Source organism: Panicum virgatum, chromosome 3K, assembly GCF_016808335.1.
Source record: "Panicum virgatum strain AP13 chromosome 3K, P.virgatum_v5, whole genome shotgun sequence".
Taxonomy (NCBI): Eukaryota; Viridiplantae; Streptophyta; class Magnoliopsida; order Poales; family Poaceae; genus Panicum; species Panicum virgatum.
In genome coordinates, this window is record NC_053138.1 from 54,920,569 (window position 1) to 54,942,688 (window position 22,120).

Consider the following 22,120-nt stretch of genomic DNA (forward strand, 5'->3'; position numbering starts at 1 on the left):
TGTGAGTACTTTTCTTACATAAACTGCATTTCATCTTGATTCCCTTCATGCTTAATTTGCTTCCTTTTGGACCTATTCCTAGTTCTCTTCTTCTTTCTGTCTTGGGCCTTCCTGGCATCTTCACATATGTAGGTGGAAGGAGTTTGGGCATGTCTAAAATTGGCCAATTGTCTGGTCCTTGAACAGGATGCAAGCAATATTGATATGTCTTCATGTACTCTGAAATCTTGAAACAAGGTGCAATGAAGTCATCCAGTTGTTTAGATGCCATGTAAATTGAGCTTATTGCATGGCAGCAGGGAAGGCCTGATAGTTGCCAGTACCTACAGGTACATGTTCTCTCTTCCAAGTTAACTGTGTACCTCCTGTGTTCTTTCTCTTGCACCTCAAATCCATCTTGGCCATTCCAGAGCACATAGCACTTACTAGACCTGACAATATTTATCTTAAGCTTCTTAAATATATTAGGACATATTGTTCCTTGCCATTTTTCTACCTTTGTTCTATTCTCTTGGATCCTGACCATTACTTTGCGCCTTATAGCCTCATTCATTGAGATGACTGGCAAAAACCTGGCATCAATGATACATTGGTTGAAACTCTCACATAAATTGTTATCAACAGAGTCACAGTTTGATCCAAGCTTGAAAAAGGCCCTACTCCAATGTTCAGGTGCAGTTTTGAGCATGTCCCTGGCCCCATCAGGTGTATCCTGGGCCAGCAATGCCCTATTGTAGTTGAACAGTGTCCTGCATGGTGATTTTGCACATCTCCACCATTTTTTCTATAGCTCCTTATCTGTATATTTTTTCCTCCAGTTTGCATAAATATGTTTTGCACACATCCTGTGCTCTGCATTTGGAACCAAATCTGCAACTGCATTCAAAAGTCCTTTTTGTTGGTCAGATATGATTACCCAACCTTCACCCCCATCATTGATGTTTAGGTCCTTCTGTAGCAACCCAAGAAACTAGTACCAAGTATCATTTGTTTCTTTCTCCACTGCTGCCCAGGCAATAGGGTACATCTGATTATTGGCATCCCTTCCAACGTGGCCTGCCCAACCTGACAAGCGGGCCTGAGCGCCACCGTGTCAACATCTCCAGCGTGGAGTGCCATGTAGGCAATACTGGGGTGCAAAACCACCCTAGGGGGTTAAGTGTCCGGTTTGAATTAGTTGAAGGTGCAAGACATATGGTTTTTGAGATGGGGGGGGGGTGTTATGTGTACCACTATCCATATGTCAGGGGGTTATATATACTTTTTCCCAAGCTTTTTTTGTTCTCTGATGATATATATATAAGTATATTGACTGTGGGAGAAACTAAGGTCTCCTCCAACGGTTCAAGGCAGCATAGCTCATGAATAACCGCAGTGGTGCTATAGTGAAAAAATCAGCATGGTAACTTTGGCCAAGAGAGGGAGCCATCCCAAGCGTGAGCGAGCTAGCGCTCTCCTCCGTGCCAGTCTCTTCATTTTGGCAGTATTTAGCACTGTTCGACGATTAGAATATGTGAACTAGCTTGGAGCAATACCGTTGGAGGATGCCTATAAGGCTTGGCTTGGCTTGACCTAGTCTCCCGTGCCAAAGCATCGGCTGGCCGAACTTTAGTCGCCGATTTGGCCGCCCACGATTTGGCCGGAGCAGGGCGTATAAATGGGCACGCCTAATTTTGCCAATTTTTGGCCGAAAAAATCCATTTTTCGCCATCCAACTATCGCCCAAGTTTAATTTTAGCCATGCAACTCTAAAACCGAATATCCTTGACCATCTAATTATCAAAACCGTTCACATTTGGCCATCCGGTAGTTTTGCTAGGTGGTTTCGCTGACGTGGATGACACGTGACAGTGGGGCCCACATGCCAGCTTATTTTTTTATCTCTCTCCTGTTTCTCTCTTTCTTCCCATCTCCTCTCTCCCGGTCCCTTTGCTTGGAGGCCATGGAGGTCGCCACGCCATGGCCTCCGCCCCGCCGAGCTCCGCCTGCCATGCCGGAGGAGGAGCCACGCTTGATCCGCTGTGAGGAAGGAGCAGGGGAGGGGAGCTGGCGCCGGATCCACGACGCTCTGCCCTCCCCGTCGAGGAGCCAGCGGAGCTCGAGGCGGCGCCGGCTAGGGAGGAGGTCGGCCTCGCCGTGCGCCTCAACGACCCACCTTGCCTCACGCCGACGAGGGAGGAGGACGGCCTCACCGTGCGCCGCCGCAGCCCGCCTCGCCGCGGCCTGCTTCGTGCCAGAGCTCGGCGTGCTCGGAGCAGAGGAGGTGCCACCATGGCCACCGAGGGAAGGATCAGGGAGGAGGGAGGGGAATCCAGCACGCCGACGGAGGAGGGGCGCCGCTTCACGTGCAGGCTGCCATCCCGCGGGCTCTCCGACATGCCGCGCGCCCTCCGCCGCTCAGCCCAAGGTGAGGGAGGAGGCGCAGAGCTTTCCCGCCCAAGGCAGCACTGCTCGCCTGCCCGCGGGACGCGGTGGCGCAGATGGAGGGCACTAGACTTCGCACCGGAGCGCAGGGGCACCGTAGCGCGGAGGAAGGGCAGGCGCGCCGGAAGCCTGATACGAGGGCGGGGAGCCAGGCCATCGCAGACGGGGAGGCGGCAGCGCTATGGCCGGCGCGCGCACAGGGGAGGGGGCGTCGCTGCGCGGCGAGGTAGGAGGGAGAGGAGGATGGGGCGGAGCTCGAGTAGGCCATGGTTTCGCTGTGGCCGCGGGCACTCGCCATGGCCGTCGCCGCCAAAGACGGGCCGCCGGGGCAGAGGGTGTGGCGGCGGCAGGGGCGGCGGCTCGGGAACCTCCCCGGTCTCCCAGCCGTCCTGTTACCTCGCCGAAGAGAGGAGAGAAGAAAGGAGGAGAAAAGAAAGAGAAAGAGGTGAGAGGATGGCTGACAAGTGTTGCGTCCACATTAGCGAAACCGGCCAGTAAAATAGGCCGATGGTAAAAAATGAACGGTTTTCATAGTTGAGTGGTCAAAGATACCCGATTTTGAAGTTCAATGGCCAAAACCAAACCGAGGCAAGAGTTGGATGGTCAAAAATGGACTTTATCCTTTTTGGCCTGGCAGCCAGCGGCACCTATCCAAACACGCCCTGACTGTCCAATGCCTGTGATGCATCCCCTTAAGGGATGTAAACCGTACGAATATTTTTCGACCGTATTTGAATTCAATCTGGTCTGGAAGAATTTTTATCCGTCTGTATCCGATTCCGAGTATCCAATATCCGTAACCGATCCGTATCCGAATGCTCAAAAGTTAGATTTTTATGATGTCGATATCCATTACAATCTTATCCAACAAAAACTAACACTATTCGTATCCGACTCCGTATTCGAACACAGATATGAAAACAAATACGATATCAGTGATATCCGTCCGTATTCGATCCATTTTCATCCCTACCCCCTTGGTCTCCACATCGGCGTCCTGCTCGGGCTGCCCCAGCTCGGCCTCCACCTGCTGGCGGGCATATCTAGTTTACGGTCGCCCGTTTATTTTCATTGGTATGGTCGATTTTCCGACATCCTTCGTCTTTCCCTTTTTGGCATATATGTCCAGGTCCCATTCGTTCCATTTGGGCGAGACATCAAAATCAATTCTGGCGCTACAGAAAATGAGATTCCCCCACCGACCCTCACCCTTTTGCATCCCGCACCAGGCAGGAATTATTTCTCAGAAGCGATTCTCTTTTTTTTTCAGATTGTAAGAAAATTGTGTGTAAAATTTGGATGGGGAAAGTGCGTGAAAAATATTTAAAACAAAAACTTTTTCACTAAAAAATTTATTGAATACAAAATTTGTGTTCCAAATTATTTATGCAAATTTGTTCAAACAAAAAAGTTTTGCATGTATATATTTTGTTGAAATACAAAATTTTGTATAAATGTTTGTAAGAAAACACAGGAAAAAAATTAGGATAAAAATTTTTGAAACAAAAAAGAAATCTGAGAGAAAAAAATTAGAACCAGAATTAAAAAAACAAAAATTCAGAACCAAAAAACGACAAACAAAACATTTGATCAACAAATTCATGAACCAGCAAAAAAGTTTTATGGACAACTTTTTTTTAAAAAAAATTATACAACAAAAGAAAAAGAAAAATTGAGGCAGCCATCGCAGCGCTTTCAACTCACTAGCATAGCTGACGAGCAAAAGCGCCGCCGCAGCTCCTCCGGCCACGCCGGGCTCCGTCGTCACCGACGCCGGCCACGTCTGGGCCATGCATCCCCGCCCGCCGTGTGGAGTTCCAGACGCTGGCCTACCACCCTCCTTCCTCGCCGCTATAGCTCCGCACCTCCTCTCCGCGCATGCTGCAGGCTGCCAGCAAGAAGATGGTAGCACGAAAAGAATCCAGCAAAGCGAAGAGAGAGGAAGCGGAAAGGAGAAAAGAAAAGGAGAAGACTAGACACTGGATGAAGATGCGAGAAGATGGCGACGTGGGCGTGGGACCCTCCACGTGAATTGGTTTGCGCTTTGCGAACTGGACAGGTGCAGGTCGGATTGATCGTGAGGTGGCTTCCATCCTTGCGACTGTAGAATTAGTACTAGGGCCGGGAAAGAGAAATGCGAAGCAGCGACCGTGAGTTTGGAAACTCATGGTCAACCACATATTCAGCATCCCGCCTGCTGGCCGCGGGAGGGGAAAAAATTTGGTGGAGGACAGCTGCAAACCGAACTCCCTGCAGCCCTCCTCCGATACCATCCACGTGGAGATCGGAGGGTTGCTCCTGGGGGCTCCGTGGCAGGAAAATGAAGCGCTCGGCTCGGCCCGCACCTGGGCTCCAAGTCCTAGCAGTAGCAGCACCTCGTCCAAGTGTCAGGCGGCGCCGCCGCCACACCAGCATAACCCTTGCGACCTCACCTTCCTTCACTCCGACAACAGATACTACTGGGGTGTGGCCGACCGTTGCTTCTTCCGCGCGCCCCGCCGCCATGGACCTCGGCCTGGCATACAAGCCAGTTTTACTGCCGGCGATGTCGCTACACAATACTACCCTAGTGGCGCCACAGATTCAAGCAGCGGTAGTTCGTCCCCAACAAACTACTTGCACTTGCGTCATCTTCCTGGGATCCTTTTGCTTCAGCGGCACCTCTTGCTCCTTTTGGCCCGGCAGCCAGGCCGCGGCGCCCGCGTTCGCCTCCTCTCCGGCGTGCCTCCTTCCCGGCCCGCAGCACGTCACTCGCGGCCGCTGCTGCCTTCACTCTGCCGCACCTCCTACCCGCCGGGCCGCCCAGCCCGCGTCCGCCTTCCCTCCTCCCAGCTAGGCCACCCTGCCCGCGTCCACCTACCCTCCGCTGCGCCTCCTTCCCGGCCCGCAGCACGTTGCCCGCGGCCGCCGTTGCTCCTCTGCCGCGCGTGGCCTCGGCTCGCCGCCGACCAAAGAAGCGGAGCCGAGCGAGGAGTCCTCCCTTCAGAAACCCGTGGAAGCCAGGTGCGAGCTGAGCCGAGCGCTTCGTTTTCCTGCCGCGGAGCCCCCAGGAGCAAGCCTCCGATCTCCACGTGGACGACATCAGAGGAGGGCTGCAGGGAGTTCGGAGCCGTGCCTGCCGCTGCCGGAGGGAGGGGCCAGCCGGAGCAGTCGCATGGCTGGCCGTGGGAGGAGGACGCCTAAAAACGTCGTATTTTTAGAAATGAATGCGGTACCTGCCTTTATTTCTTTCAGCTTAAATTCAATTTGTAGAGACGGATAACATGTCTGTTCCCAAATATATTTGTAGAGGTGGGTTATGGTGTCACCCGCCTCTACATGCAAATGATTTGTAGGAGCAGATGATGCTATAACTGGCCCCTACAAATTAATTTTTAGAAAACTAGAAAAAGTAAACAAAGATTGAAAATATCAAAATTAAAAGAAAAAATATCCTAGCAAACCGGCCACACCACAAACCCCTCTACTACCGATGTACTATTTTTTGACGAAATATGCACACTTGCGCAAATCAGGGTCCAAACCGCTTATCTCAAACAAATGCCAATCCAATCGTCCTTGCAATAATCTACTAGCATAACAACTATCATGTTTGTATTTTTTTTGACATTTGAGTATTATTATCTAGCTATTAGGCAGTTAATTTTTCTAACTCACGTACTGATGTAGTCTTCAACACATTTGTCCTTGAGATATCCTATCGTCATCAATCTGTTTACTCAATTTGGTTCCTTTTGGACCTTCTCCCGGTTCTCTTCTTCTTTCTGTCTTGGGCCTTCCTGGCATCTTCACATATGTAGGCGGAAGGGGTTTGGGCATGTCTAAAATTGGCCAATTGTCTGGTCCTTGAACAGGATGCAAGCAATATTGATGTCTTCATGTACTCTAAAATCTTGAAACAAGGTGCAATGAAGTCATCCAGTTGTTTAGATGCCATGTAAATTGAGCTTATTGCATGGCAGCAGGGAAGGCCTGATAGTTGCCAGTACCTACAGGTACATGTTCTCTCTTCCAAGTTAACTGTGTACCTCCTGTGTTCTTTCTCTTGCACCTCAAATCCATCTTGGCCATTCCAGAGCACATAGCACTTACTAGACCTGACAATATTTATCTTAAGCTTCTTAAATATATTAGGACATATTGTTCCTTGCCATTTTTCTACCTTTGTTCTATTCTCTTGGATCCTGACCATTACTTTGCGCCTTATAGCCTCATTCATTGAGATGACTGGCAAAAACCTGGCATCAATGATACAGTGGTTGAAACTCTCACATAAATTGTTATCAACAGAGTCACAGTTTGATCCAAGCTTGAAAAAGGCCCTACTCCAATGTTCAGGTGCAGTTTTGAGCATGTCCCTGGCCCCATCAGGTGTATCCTGGGCCAGCAATGCCCTATTGTAGTTGAACAGTGTCCTGCATGGTGATTTTGCACATCTCCACCATTTTTTCTATAGCTCCTTATCTGTATATTTTTTCCTCCAGTTTGCATAAATATGTTTTGCACACATCCTGTGCTCTGCATTTGGAACCAAATCTGCAACTGCATTCAAAAGTCCTTTTTGTTGGTCAGATATGATTACCCAACCTTCACCCCCATCATTGATGTTTAGGTCCTTCTGTAGCAACCCAAGAAACTAGTACCAAGTATCATTTGTTTCTTTCTCCACTGCTGCCCAGGCAATAGGGTACATCTGATTATTGGCATCCCTTCCAACGTGGCCTGCCCAACCTGACAAGCGGGCCTGAGCGCCACCGTGTCAACATCTCCAGCGTGGAGTGCCATGTAGGCAATACTGGGTGCAAAACCACCCTAGGGGGTTAAGTGTCCGGTTTGAATTAGTTGAAGGTGCAAGACATATAGTTTTTGAGATGGGGGGGGGTGTTATGTGTACCACTATCCATATGTCAGGGGGTTATATATACTTTTTCCCAAGCTTTATTTGTTCTCTGATGATATATATATAAGTATATTGACTGTGGGAGAAACTAAGGTCTCCTCCAACGGTTCAAGGCAGCATAGCTCATGAATAACCGCAGTGGTGCTACAGTGAAAAAATCAGCACGGTAACTTTGGCCAAGAGAGGGAGCCATCCCAAGCGTGAGCGAGCTAGCGCTCTGCTCCGTGCCAGTCTCTTCATTTTGGCAGTATTTAGCACTGTTCGACGATTAGAATATGTGAACTAGCTTGGAGCAATACCGTTGGAGGATGCCTATAAGGCTTGGCTTGGCTTGACCTAGTCTCCCGTGCCAAAGCATCGGCTGGCCGAACTTTAGTCGCCGATTTGGCCGCCCACGATTTGGCCGGAGCAGGGCGTATAAATGGGCACGCCTAATTTTGCCAATTTTTGGCCGAAAAAAATCCAGGTGCGAGTCGTGCCGAGCGCTTCGTTTTCCTGCCGCGGAGCCCCCAGGAGCAAGCCTCCGATCTCCACGTGGACGACATCAGAGGAGGGCTGCAGGGAGTTCGGAGCCGTGCCTGCCGCTGACGGAGGGAGGGGCCAGCCGGAGCAGTCGCATGGCTGGCCGTGGGAGGAGGACGCCTAAAAACGTCGTATTTTTAGAAATGAATGCGGTACCTGCCTTTATTTCTTCCAGCTTAAATTCAATTTGTAGAGACGGATAACATGTCTGTTCCCAAATATATTTGTAGAGGTGGGTTATGGTGTCACCCGCCTCTACATGCAAATGATTTGTAGGAGCAGATGATGCTATAACTGGCCCCTACAAATTAATTTTTAGAAAACTAGAAAAAGTAAACAAAGATTGAAAATATCAAAATTAAAAGAAAAAATATCCTAGCAAACCGGCCACACCACAAACCCCTCTACTACCGATGTACTATTTTTTTGACGAAATATGCACACTTGCGCAAATCAGGGTCCAAACCGCTTATCTCAAACAAATGCCAATCCAATCGTCCTTGCAATAATCTACTAGCATAACAACTATCATGTTTGTATTTTTTTTGACATTTGAGTATTATTATCTAGCTATTAGGCAGTTAATTTTTCTAACTCACGTACTGATGTAGTCTTCAACACATTTGTCCTTGAGATATCCTATCGTCATCAATCTGTTTACTCAATTAAGTGATACATATATTACATTATTACATGAAATAGTTCTTAGCTAGAAAAGTCCGAAGGAAAGAAGGAAGGCTGACCTGAACCTGCCTGCTTCAATGGGCATATATATAACACCTGCCGTGTCCCATGATCAATACAGTCCGTAAGCCTCAAACGTAAGCTCTATGTCGGGTAACAGCCATGACACGGATTTACACAAAAATAAAATTAAAAAGCTGCAACTAAAACAGAGTACATGACTGCTGCAAGGACGAGCGTTCATCAGATGCCATGAGATTTTCATCATGCAAAGCTCAGTTGATCATCATGGGCACGAGCGTAGACGCCCACTGCGTCGACGTATCTCCCAGCTCGCCCGAAGAAGCCCACGATGCTACAGCCGCCCGGAACGTGGACGCAGAAGGGGTTGCCATTCGGCTGCCCGAATGGCCCGTACGCTTGGAGGTTGGTGACGAGCGTCATCGACGTAACCACGGTGTGTGCTCCAAACGCGCCGGTCGTACCGAACACTTCCTTGATAAATTCTAGACGGCCAAACTGGATCTAGTTTGGAGAAGAGATAAAAAGGATATGATCGATGCCATCAGTGAATGCAGGCTCAATAAACTGATCTATTTTACAATAATAAAACACTACAATAGAACAAATTTGTAATAAGAGCGCCCCTGATTTTGTGTTTACAAAAGCAGAAGAAAAATTCGTCCACAGTTGCTGCTCTGCTTGTGCACTGTAGGATTTTAAGGTGGTTAGTTTCATGCCATCATTCACCACCTACAAATCAAGCTGATTTGCAGGAACGGTTCATGGGATAATCCACACTTAAAAATCAGCATCTATAACATCAGACAATGGTATAATCCACCCCTACGAATAGAAAGATTTGCAGGGACCTCCCCCCCCCCCCCCCCACCCCACCCGTCCCTATCACACAAATTGATTTGCAAGGTGGCTCATACCACCGACCGCTCTCGACAGTGAAAAAAATCTACTACCATGCCACAAGACAGCTATACCCAGTGGCGGAGGACGGGAAAATCTTTAGGTATGGCGAAATTGACAACATAGATAGTAAGGTATAAGATACACATAGAAATGCCTTCATAATCAAGTACAAAATGGCAAAGGATGTTAAAAAACATTTAAGATACTATTGTTGTACTATATTCAAGGTGTGGCAGCTGCCATATATACCTTGCCACCATGGTCCTCCGCCCCTGGCTATACCTCTCCCTTATCCCTTCTATCCCATTTCCTCTCCCAACAACCACATCCACTTCTCTATTCTCTATATATCTCGGTCGTTGTCTCCCTTCCTTAGCTCATTTGGCGCAGAGGCCCGGACGTGTGCACTGGTAGTCCTAGCTATATGTATTATTAGCCTAAAAGGTAAATGCTAAATAGTCGGCCACCTACTATTTAGCTACTTTTTAGACTAAACAACCATTTAAATAGTTATTAAATGGGGTAAACGACTAATTAAACGGACACGATTTACCACTATATAAATGGCCGTGTAGATGAACAGTGGCTATAGGACGATACGATAGCCCGTGAAGCGGATTTTCTTTATTTTTTATACGAATTGCTGGGACGGATTGTGCCATCGCTCGTCCCAGTAAAACCCTATTTCCATGGGTGGGCAATGGGGTTGCCCACTCCTAAAATTCGATTTGCACGGGCACCTCGAGGCCTGCTCAGCTCAGCTCCTGCAAATGCCAATCCAACCGCGCCCTTGCAATAATCGTCTAGCGTAACAACTAGCATGTTTATAATTTTTTTTTGACATTTGAGTATTATTATCTAGCTATTAGGCAGTTAATTTTTCTAACTTACTGTTGTAGTCTTTCCGGCATTGCCACTGCCCCATGGACCCGCAATGTGCTTCTGGCCGGCCTGGTCAAGGTAGGAGTAAGCTAGGGAATCCACCACCACATCACTGCGAACGGTCACGGTTTCAAGACGATGGGGTAGTGCCACTACTGCAGCGTCAACATGGGAGCCTCCATTTCCGCCCCATGGCCCAATCTTTGTGGCGAGGCTTCTTTGGACAGCAGAACACGTACGGGGCGCTTGCCGTGTAGCCTGCAACATTATTATAATTGTTTGAAACTGCATGCCTGCAATATTATTTTGTATATATTCGGCAATATATATGATTCTAGATTCTAGGTGCAGTGTTTATTTTACACCCAGAAGTAAAATTACTAAAAAAAACTAGCCAGAAATTACTGAACCGAGGTGCCGTATTACTAAATCATGTTCACTAAAAGGGTGTTAGTAATCGCGCGCAGCAGTTCTTACTAAAAATTTATTCAGTAATTAGTTAGATGTAGCTACACCTAAGGTGTTGAATAGAGTAACACGTGGGTCTATATATTTACTTATACATAGTAACATATATATACACACGTCAATGCTACTGTATATACGCTCATGACCTGACCTATTACAAGCAAAAATAATGGTCAAAATACCTAACCGAATTTACTGAGTTATTGACCTTGTTTAGTAATACCTCGCCGATGAACTACTGAAAAATTAGCCAGTTTAGCTATTAATTTAGAATAAACTACTACATTCAAGAGGTAGAATAGCACATGGGTGTATAAGTATACACACACACTTACTCTCGCATTTACCGTTTCTCCCAGGATTGGGATCAGTCCTTGGATGGTAAGCCTGTCGACCTCCGTTTTGGTTTTAGCATCTTTCATATGCAGTGCTCTCCTGACAATGCCGCTCGCCATAGCAAACTCTCGAGAGCCACCGACGATTGAGTACTCGTCATCCACCTCAGGAGACACACCCATGGCCTGAAGCGTCGATCCTTTCAACCTAATTAATTTTTATGGATTAGAACAACCCCACCGTACCGGCGCGGAGCTAGAGCTCATGCATCGACGGCGTCGGCGACGGCGACGGCGACGGCGTGCGCGTACCTTCCATGCTCGAACACGAAGCTGAAAGTGTTGTAGAAGAAGCCGCCACCGGAGGTGTCGGCGTGCAGGCCTCGCGCGCGGGCCACGAGCCTCGCGCCGGGGCCGGGCCCATCGTAGACCGCCCAGTTGTGGACGGCCATGGCGCCGCGCATCCCCGAGCGGTGAGGTCGCTCACCGAATCCGCCGATGGGCTCGCCGGAGGAGTCGACGAGGGCAGCCTGATTGGCGCCTTTCCGCTGCTTGCCCGCGACACGGTGCATGTATAGGTCGCGGAAGGTGAACCTCCTGTACTCGAGAGGTGCTGCGGCGACGGCGGTGGCCTCGAAGTTGGACAGGCCCTCGTCGTTGTTCATCACGGCCTCGATGATCGACCTTGTCAGGAACGAAATTGCATTGCAAGGTTGGATTTATGTGTTTATATGCGAGATGATGCGTCCTAGCAGGCAAGCATCTTCTCTTCGTTTCTTCCGCGCATCCACTGGCATCATCAGTATATCCACATTGTAAGCACCGTGCCAAGAAATTAAAACGAATTTATTTAGTGTTTCCTTTCAACAGCTAGTCAAAAATTAGTCGCTTCTGCCTCCCTTTCAACGCAAAAAAGAAAAAAAAATGCATTCCTTTTTATTGCACTACTATCGTATCTTTTGTATAATTTATAAATTGCTTTGTGTTTATTAGTAGTACAGCCAAGGAAAAATTATATTTCTTGGCGGTTCCAATTCAACCGCCAAGATAATTCGGTTTTGGAAATATATATATAAAAAAAGGTAGTTCTGTTTTGGGGTAGTCATAGGAGTGTAAACCATTGCAGTAGCTTCATCGGCAATGGTGTAGATTAATTTCCTTGAAACAAAATATGTTTGAGAACATTTAATTTTACAAGCAGAGATGTTGGTGGACCTAATATATCTTCTCCAAAAAAATTAATTACCAAAATCAACTTTTTTTGTATGCATTCGCTGAATAAGCATGGCAGCAGCACCTTATCATTGTGTAGAAAACAAATGAAATGCTTCATTGCAGGAAGGAGTACGCATCCAGTAAACTCTGCTCCAGAAAAAAAAAAGATCCCGCCTTATCAGTTATTGTACTTATTGGTGCATCTGTGCCAAGCACAAGTAGTAGCTAGCTGCACAATGGCTGTCATAGGTCGCCGGAGTTGGAATATAAGCCGCCGCTTCAAGCCCAATACAGAGGCTGGAATCCTTTTTATTTTTCTTAATGAAATTGACTTCCCTTCTGTCAACGTGCCCAGTTCCAATGTTCAAAACTAACATGCTTTTATTTTTTGAGGGCAGAACCAACATGCTTTGCATTTGTAGGGCAATGAAGATGAGTTTTTGTTACTTCACATGATTTCCGTGGTTAGCACCAGTGAATTTAATCAACAGATATCTTGGTTTATACATCTCCAGCACATACATGAAAAAAAATGGAATTATTCGTAGAACGTTGCTTGCAGGGCTAAATGAACAAACATGTTTGACCTCGAGCTAGTTCCTTTGGAGTTATTATATATCTATGAATTTTCTTGTATCAGCACATTGCCTGTCTCCTTGTTGAAGTACACGATGGGTGCATGTCCTCGTTTCAAGTTTCACTATGTAACAATGTAACAAACGAAATTAACTTGCAGCATGTTTTCGAATGATAGTTTCATTTCAAATATTTTAGAACCACAAGCAATGAAGGAGTCAGTCCTCAAAAAAGTACATTAGTAAATTGAAACAGAAACATGAATAAGTATACAAGACTCACCGGCACAGCGTACAGATAGGTGCAGCGATTTACTCTGTTTCACGGAGCCATGTGGAGAACTGAATGCATACTGGTCCTACAGGCAAAATTCAACTAGTTTTGAAACTACTCGTTTCACAGGCCAAAATAAAGCTTAAATGGCAGAAACGAGCAAGTGCTTTAAGCTTAAAGTATCGAAACGGATGACTTATATATAGATATGGCACATACGCTTGAGAGGAGCTCGTTTTGTTTTGCTTGAAACGCTGCCCCTCACATGATGATTAACATCCTCAAATCCATAACCTTCAACAAGGCACACACTTTAGGCATGGCAGGCATAAGGAATACCAGCAGCAAACCTCTCTAGCCTTCATTGGTGTCCTGGAACTCGCTCTCCCAAAATCGTGGCAGCTTCCTCACCATCCTATGTGCGAAGATCTGAACACTGGCGGCAGCGTTGGTGGAGGTGCCCTCGGCTGACAGTCCGGTAGAGTCGGGGATGGCAGCATCTGCCATCACGGCTAGAAAGGTGGTGAAGCTGCGGTATGGGTTCAGGTCCTTCTTGACGAACTTTCATTGTCACTCACGCGGCGATTAACATCTAGAAAGGCTAGATATCGCCCGCGCTGCAAAAAGGCGATCCATCACCTAAAGGATCTCGCGCGTCTGTTTTGGGCCGTTTGCTAGCTTCAGGGCTCAAGGTCTTCAGATATTCTCTCTTTTGCTCTCTTTTGCTGTCTTGTTAGTTGTTGTTTTTTTTTATAAAACATCCTGCTGGTTGTTGACAGCTTGCCGTGTATCTTTCACGTGCATGGCCGATGAGAAATCACAATTTTCTTCCGTTTCCTATCTGTACCTTGGTGTTTCTCATACTTTTCTTTTATCTTCCGTTGATTGCTCTATTTTCTTCCATCTTTTTCTTTCTATACTATCACATTCTTTTCTTTTCTTCTAACCTTGATAATCTATTTAGTCTGTTTCATTTTCAATTTATTTCTTCCTCATTTTCTCTTGTTTAATTTCTCTTCTAATTCACATGTAGGTGTTTTTTTTTCTATTCTATAATTCTAGCCGTTCTCTTTATTTGTAATGCACATTTAATATTTAGAGCAAATTTGAGACGCAAATTCATAATGGGCATTTTCAAGTAAAAACCTATTACATGTAATATATTTGAGATTACTTGTAATAAAAGTTTGTTACTTCTAGAATATTGAATTTGCTCCAATAGTGAAAAATAGTTATTTTAATGTATTTTGTTCCAAATTTTAAGATTTGTTATTCCATGATATATTTAATTGCTCTATTTGTAAAATATCTCATGCATGCATGGCCTCTCTCTCTCTATCTCTCCATGTATTTTGACATCTATGTTTATATTTGCAGCAAGCTTTGCTTTATGCATGTATGCATGTTTAAAGTTATTGTTTTTCTGTATGTATGTGCATGCTGCTTTTGCCTATGTGTGCATACGGCATACCCACTAGCAGCGAAGCAATCCTCTCCTTTTCTTTTTTTTCTTTCCATCTTTTTCTCCCAACTTTTTTTCTTTCTTGATTCTAATTCTTTAATGATAATTTCATTTCTACTTTTCATCTGGTTTGCAATTCTTTATTTTTATAAATTTCTACTTTAAGTATTTATATACTATTTGTGTCATTTATTTATATTTATAATTCGTATTTATTCTTTTTCATTTTCATTTCAATGCTTCAAGTGTGCAAATTATATCACTACATTAATACTTGGCTTTTTGTACTGATATTTTTAATCTTTATTTCAGTTCATTATTATTTTATTCCTATCTATTTATCTGTATTTAAAAATGTCCAATGCTTATTGTATACGAATTTGTTTGCATTCAAGACTCGTTAGTTGGTTTGTAAAATAATTTAGTTATATAATAACTTGTTCGCCTCATGTTCATATTTATTTGTAACTAAAAATAATTTATTTGTTAGGTGATGTGTTGTTCTTTTTGTAAAATTATTTGAGTGCATGTAACTAATTTGTTCCTAATGTCAAAATATTTATTCTCTTTGTAGACTAGATTGTTCGTTGATATTGTTTTGTTTGTTCGTGATGTTTTTCCTATTATTTACCATATGATCAAATATTCACGATGTTCAATGTTTTGTTTGTTGCACATTATTGTTTATTCGTAAAAATAATTATTTGTTCGTGTTGGTAAAATATTTGTTCCCAGTGTGGCCTTGTTTTTTTTTTTTTCAAAATATCGTCCCGATCCCGGACAGGCTGCCGTGATCCCCCGCCGTCGCGCCCCACGCCGGCGCGACGACCACGGCGAGGCTCGCCCCGCCAGCTACCTTGCTAGCTTCCCCGCGTTTACAGGAACCCTCTCGATCCCTCACGCGCGACCAAGCCCCACCGGAACGGGGCTCCCCGCGGTAGCGCCCATGGCGCGGCGGCAGGCGGCGGCGAGGGCGCCGTTCTGACTCACCCAGATTCGCTCTCGGTCGGCCAACCGCAAGTACAGCACCACACGCACATCATCGCCCCTGAACGCGCCCTGCGTTGAGCTCACCGGAGATCTTAGGCGGCGGCGCTCGGGGTGAAGCGGAACATCCGGATTCCGGCGAGGAAAGTGGCTGGGGCGACTTGGGGAGTGTAAGAATGGGTTTCTGGGGCTCTTGTGCTGCTCTGGTTAAGAGGAATCGGTCGGGGATGGCTGGACGGCGACGGCAACTCGCCGGAGGCGAAGAGATGGCCGGCGGACACGGGAATGGCGAAGGGCTGTTTGGCTCTGCTCTTTCCTTTCCTGATTCTTGTACTTCATTTTTCTCTAAATTTTGCTTGTTACATTCGAAAAACGTTCAACATAAAAATTGTTGGGGACAGTTTACTCTACAATTTCCATTACATACACTTTTTCTAATTCATCCTGTATCATACTCAAATATTGATCTGAACCTTGCTGTATACCTCGGGTTCAGCCTAAATTTTTCTGAACCCGAGTTTTGCAGTCCACTTATCTCTAAAATTGTATACTAAACTTCGAAATCTATCAAAAGAGAAATCGGATCCCTAACACTCCTCTAAAAGTCTTGTTTCAGGCACATTTGCTAGTCCCACCTCTAACCTCTCCAAAAACTGCTCTGAATAGGTCTGTATAAAACTTATTGCTGGCGTCCAATATATGATATCTGAAATTTGTTTAGTAAATCTGTACAGAGAGAGTGTTTTTGGTGCAATGAGAATTATTTTGCTTGGCATTTTGTGGGAAAAGAAAAGTTGTTTGCCCGAGACGGCCAAGGAGCACTCAACCCGGCACATTCGAAAAGGGGAGCCAATATGGTAGGCTCGGGCCAGGGTCCACGGGTAGTGTCGATTGGTTAATCATGCTTCTCTATTGGTACATCTTTTTCTTCTTTATGGTCCATACTAATGGCTTCAGGTACATGTTGGTTGGCCACATCTTTGAGGTCTAAACACTCTATTTTTTTGAACAAATATTATGTGTCTTGTGCTATAAATCTTTTGTTGCCCAAGTAAAGGGGGTTCTAATATATATTGGTTGTGCTCGAAACGGTTGTGCTCGAAAGGCAGTTGAATCTAACTTAGGAATAAAAAAATCCCATATACATTTGTTTCTTCTATTTTGTTTGCGTATTTTCTCATTTTTTATGGAATCCGTAGCAACGTATGGGCACAAACCTAGTTGTCCTAAAAAAGTTACATTGAGCGTTGAACTCCAAGTAGCCGGCGGGACTACTATTGGGTCCTGCATGTCTGATTTCTAATAGCCAACAAGGTCTCCACATCAGCCCCACGTATCTAAGTCACATTTCAATTTATTTTCTTGAATCTAGTATTTTATTGGTCAATAGAAAACTATGTAAAAAACTTGCTCCACGTATCTAACTTGCTTCTAACAAAAAGACTATCGAGTTCTGCTTTACAAGATTTCTCTGTTTCTTCAAAGACTGTCTCACAAAAGTTTGAGTAGCATGTTGGCAATTGGCATAACTAGTGGTTAACCAAACCGATGTTAAAACCCTGCTGTGTTTTGAACACTCCCAATGCATGCTGATACTTTCTTAGCACATGTGACATGGGACATTTTTACAGATGAGGGCATGAGGCAGGTTCACTGTATTGCAGAGGAAAACTCACCATAAGATACAAATCGTACAACAATGGTAAATGAATTTGTTTTATTTTGTATACAATCATTCGTTGCTAAACATTTGTCCTTGTAATGAAACGAAGAAGGTTGAAGCAGCTATGAGGTCCTACTTGAACTAGTGCTATCATACCACTGTGTCTCTCTGAAAAAGGAAAACATAGTACTCTGCTTCTCTATCCTTGCAGTGAACGCACAAATCAATGCAATGTAGTCGGATTTTAGCACGAACTTAAAGTTACGGTCCATCTGAAAATAACAGTGTGATAATTGGACATCATTAACAGTTCATTGGATGAACAAACATGATCATACAACTGCCACCATAAGTTTGAACTAAAACTGGCAGTATTACTGCTAGTTCGTATCAGAAACAATAGAAAATGAGTATGCAGTTCATCTTAAAAAGAAAACCAGTAACTTCTTATACTGGCTGAAATGGAGGCAAACTTCATATGAAAACTTTTTTTCACACCGGATCAGATAATGGAAGACTTCATATAAAAAGTTTTAGTCAACTATGATATCTAAAATTTGATGGTTGACAACCTTTCTTTTCATTTGAAATTAGAAAAATGGTTAAATAATTATAGATTTCTTTTTTTGGTTGGGGGGGGGGTGGCGTGGCGCTAGGACCAAAAGAAAAAAATAGCGTGCAACCACAATCTATTATCTTATTATTTGGCCAACAAACGGAGCCTCCACGTTCGCTCTCAAGACCTAGAAATTTCCACGTTAATCGGAGAAAAATAGAAAAATATAAATTACCCACCACTGCCATTATGATAAAAATTAGCCTAAAATACCCCTGTGCCTAATTAAAAATCACCGACCAATGCCATTATGAAAATTAAATATAAAATATCATTTAGCTATGTATCAATTACAAATATATACTATTAATACAAACTAAAGCTAACAACAATCAATCAAAATAAAATAAAAATAAGAATAATTATCTATATAATATCATTAAATTAAAGCTCAACAAATCAAATTGTTATCATAGGTAGATCATAGTTGAATTATTTTAATCAATAATAAGACATAATTTACGATAATGAACAGGATGATGTATGGTAAAAAAATAGTATAACCTTTAAGTACGGATACAGCGACATGCAAATTTTTTAATTTTCAATACTAGCCGCGCAAATGCGCGGGCTATACGCCTAGTTAGTGATATGTGAGATGGCGGCCAAGCTTCACAATGATCTGCAATTTCATGTATGCTTTATGCTTCTGCATATGTAACATGAAACATCCCTAATTAATCAGTTTTGTGATTCATACTCCAGGATTCGTAAGCAATGGGAATACCACTAGCATACCATGGGGAAGCAAGCACAACCAGTACCAATCTTTCTACATCACATTAGCCCTGACAACTCCGGCAGGTGTGTGGTCATTCTATTGCCTTAAGTTGCAACAAGTGCGCTCGCAGCAGCATTACACGATGGGCATTTGTTGTGGTAGCAGTGATCAGTTCATCATCTGCCTTGTACTGTGTAAGGCACAGTGTACCATGGGGAACAAGAACTACAAACATGATAACAGACTGTCCATGATTGTTCTATCCCCATGACCTCTTGACCAAACTGAGACTAATCTCATCTATGATTTAGTGTCAGCACCTCAAGGTTGAGTGAGGACAGTTCATTTTTTAAGAGCTATGAATAGAGCTTCTATTATATATAATGTTTATATTGTTGCTCTATTTTATTGACTTCGAATACACATATCATGAAAAAATGGAAAAGATATAGTAACTGGATTTAAGAATATAATGAGATTTAAGTGTGCAAAAAAATTTTACTCGGCAACTGGTTTTCTAAAAAAAAAGGTGATTCAAACTTAAGCACTCTGTAGTCTGTATACAATAATATTAGTACTTGACGTTAGATGGGTAGCATATTGGGAGAAATTTGTGGGAAACTGAATTAGTAGCAATATGGGGTACCCAGGTCTTCCCTCTGGTGTTTTTCATTCATTTATTAGGTGTACAATGTGCAGTTTACAAAGACAATAAAATAAGGCACATAAACAAAGAAGCAAACAGCTGGAGGAGTTAGAAATAGAAGCGCGAGCATGCAGTATATATGAATCTGTGAAAAGGAAGGCATCTATTTTCTAATTCATATGCTTCCTCATATGCTCATAGCCAGTGAGCGTGGTAGGCATTCAGGATAGTCTTCGACCACCTCCACTTGTTATTATTTAAGTCTGAAGGTCTATGCTGGCAACCTGCATTACATGTTTGGACGAGAGGCTGTTGTCAAGCTGGAAGGAGCATTGGCCAGGAAAAGAGAACCAACGCTGTTGCGGTTGCTAACATTTCTTCTACTGGTGGCCAAGATGAAGGACCGCCGCCTTGTGCAAGAGTTCATTGGCAACGGTAGGCCGAAATCTCCCATTTACGGTTTCCTTGCACGTGAATTTAATTTGGTGCCACCACAAGGATAATCATAGTGCACTACCGATCCGCAGCATGAGCAACTCCTCTCTCGTGTCCTTTCCTGACTGCTCATCACCTTGTCATCAACCACCGATCCTTGGTTCCACTACTACAAAATTCCATTAACCGAGACACTTTAAAATTGTCTCGGAGACGGGCACGTTAAAAAACCGCCTCAATTAATGTCTGTGATTAACCGAGGCGGTCATTTTTTATTAACCGAGGCAGTTATAAAAAAACATCTCGGAAAAATGATTAACAGAAGTGGGCACCTTAAAATGTCCGTCTCGGTTAATGTATATTAACCGTTAAATTAAATGTCTCACGGGCATTGTAACTGAATAAATTAGGCCCAGCCCGCTAGACCCAGCACGTCCCCCTCCCTAGCAGCCGCCGCAGCCTCTCCTGCGTGTCACCGGCGACAGCCCATGGGCTCAACAGGCCCATGGGCTTGCCGGGCGTTTCTTTTTTTTAATTTTTTTATACCATTTACCGAGGCGGACATGGAAACCACCTCGGTTAATGTCGTGATTAACCGTGGCGTTGGCTCCGAGGCGGTTGCAAAAACCGCCTCAATTCATGATTTTTGCCCGCCTCGGTAAAGATTTGTGTAGCAGTGTTCCTTGCGTTGAGACTATAAATGAATACAACAATGTGCATATCAACTGGTTTGCAAACTGGTTGGACCTGTTTCCTCAGGCGCAATCTTTTCAGAGGCCACAACTGTGTTTAGTTGGTGAAAAAGTTTGGGTTGGGGTACTGTAGCACATTTTGTTGTTATTTGGCAATTAGTGTCCAATCATGGATTAACTAGGTTTAAAAAATTTATCTCATCCTAATTTAAACTGTGTACTTAGTTATTTTTTCAACTGCATTTAATGCTCCATGCATCTGTTCGAAAATTCGATGTGACGGGTACTGTGCAAACTTTTTTGGGAACTAAATGCTGCCTTAATAGGAATATGATCTGACAATTAATGGGGTTCCAAGGTCTTCTCTTTGGTCATTTTCATTCATTTATTTGGTGTAGAATGTGTACTTTTACAAATACAATAAAATGGGGGGGGGGAGGGTATAAAAACAATGAAGCAAACAGCTAGAGGAATTGGGCATAGAAGCGCGGGCAGTACATAGCCAGTTACTAGTAGTATGAATCTCTAAAAAGGAAGGCACCGCTCTATTCTCTAATGCATATGCTTCCTCATATGCACGTAGCCAGTGGGCATGGTAGGCATTCAGGAGAGTCTTGACCACCTCCATTTGTTATCATTCAAGTTTGAAGGTCTATGGCTGCAACCTGCACTACATATTTGGACGAGGTGATGCTGTGAAACTTGAAGGGGGGTGTTGGCCCGGAAAGGTGGACCAATGTCGTTGCCGTTGCTAACATTTCTGCTACTGGTTGGCGTGTGCAAGCATCCGTTGGCGTGCTGCGCGTGTGCCGCAGCCATGTGCACTTGTGTGTTGCATCATCCGTTGTCGCGGCGCCTTGCAGTCATCTTGTCCGTTCCATGACTGCCAGTAAGAGGTTTTCGCAAGGAACGCCCATTTACGGTTTCCTTGCGGATGAATATGGCTCCACCACAAGAAGAATCATAGGGCACTACAGATCCACAGCACGAGCAACTCGGCTCTCATGTCCTTCTCTGGCTGCTCATGACCTCGTCAACTAGCACATGTCCGGTCCTAGGTTCCTTGCGAAGACTATGTAAATGAATACAGTAACGTTCATATCATGTGCTCTGCAATAACCCACGCCCGGCCTCCATTGTACTAATAAGCTTTGTTTGATGTCCCGGTCTTTGACTCTTGTTAGGGTACAAGCAGTAGGTGGAGTGGCAAAGCAGTTGCTCTGTCAAACATTTATGGACTAGTCTCGCAGAGTTAGATGGGCAACATTGGGAGAAACTTGTGAGCAATTGGACATGGAAGTGGCAAGCACTATGAGCACTCTGGATCTCTGAACATGAAACCACCGTATATGCTTCCTCATACGCACATGGCAAGTGAGCATAATAGGCATTCAGGATAGTCTTAACTTTCTCCATGTGGCCGTTACTGACATCTCTGAGCCTGATGGCCAAGAAGAAGGACCGCCGCCATTGTGCATGCACTGGTTGGAGCGCAGCGTGTGCCGCCAGGCACGTTAGCTGTGTTGTATCGTTCTTTGTGGTGGCACCACTCAGACGGCTTGCTGGCCCAGTGTTCTAATGTGCAATCCTGAGCACATGAATGTATTATTTCAATGAGGAAGCTAAGGTAACATCTAGTTGCTCGACAACATCTGGTCGTAGTATATTTAGTAGCATATGCAAGAAGACTACAAG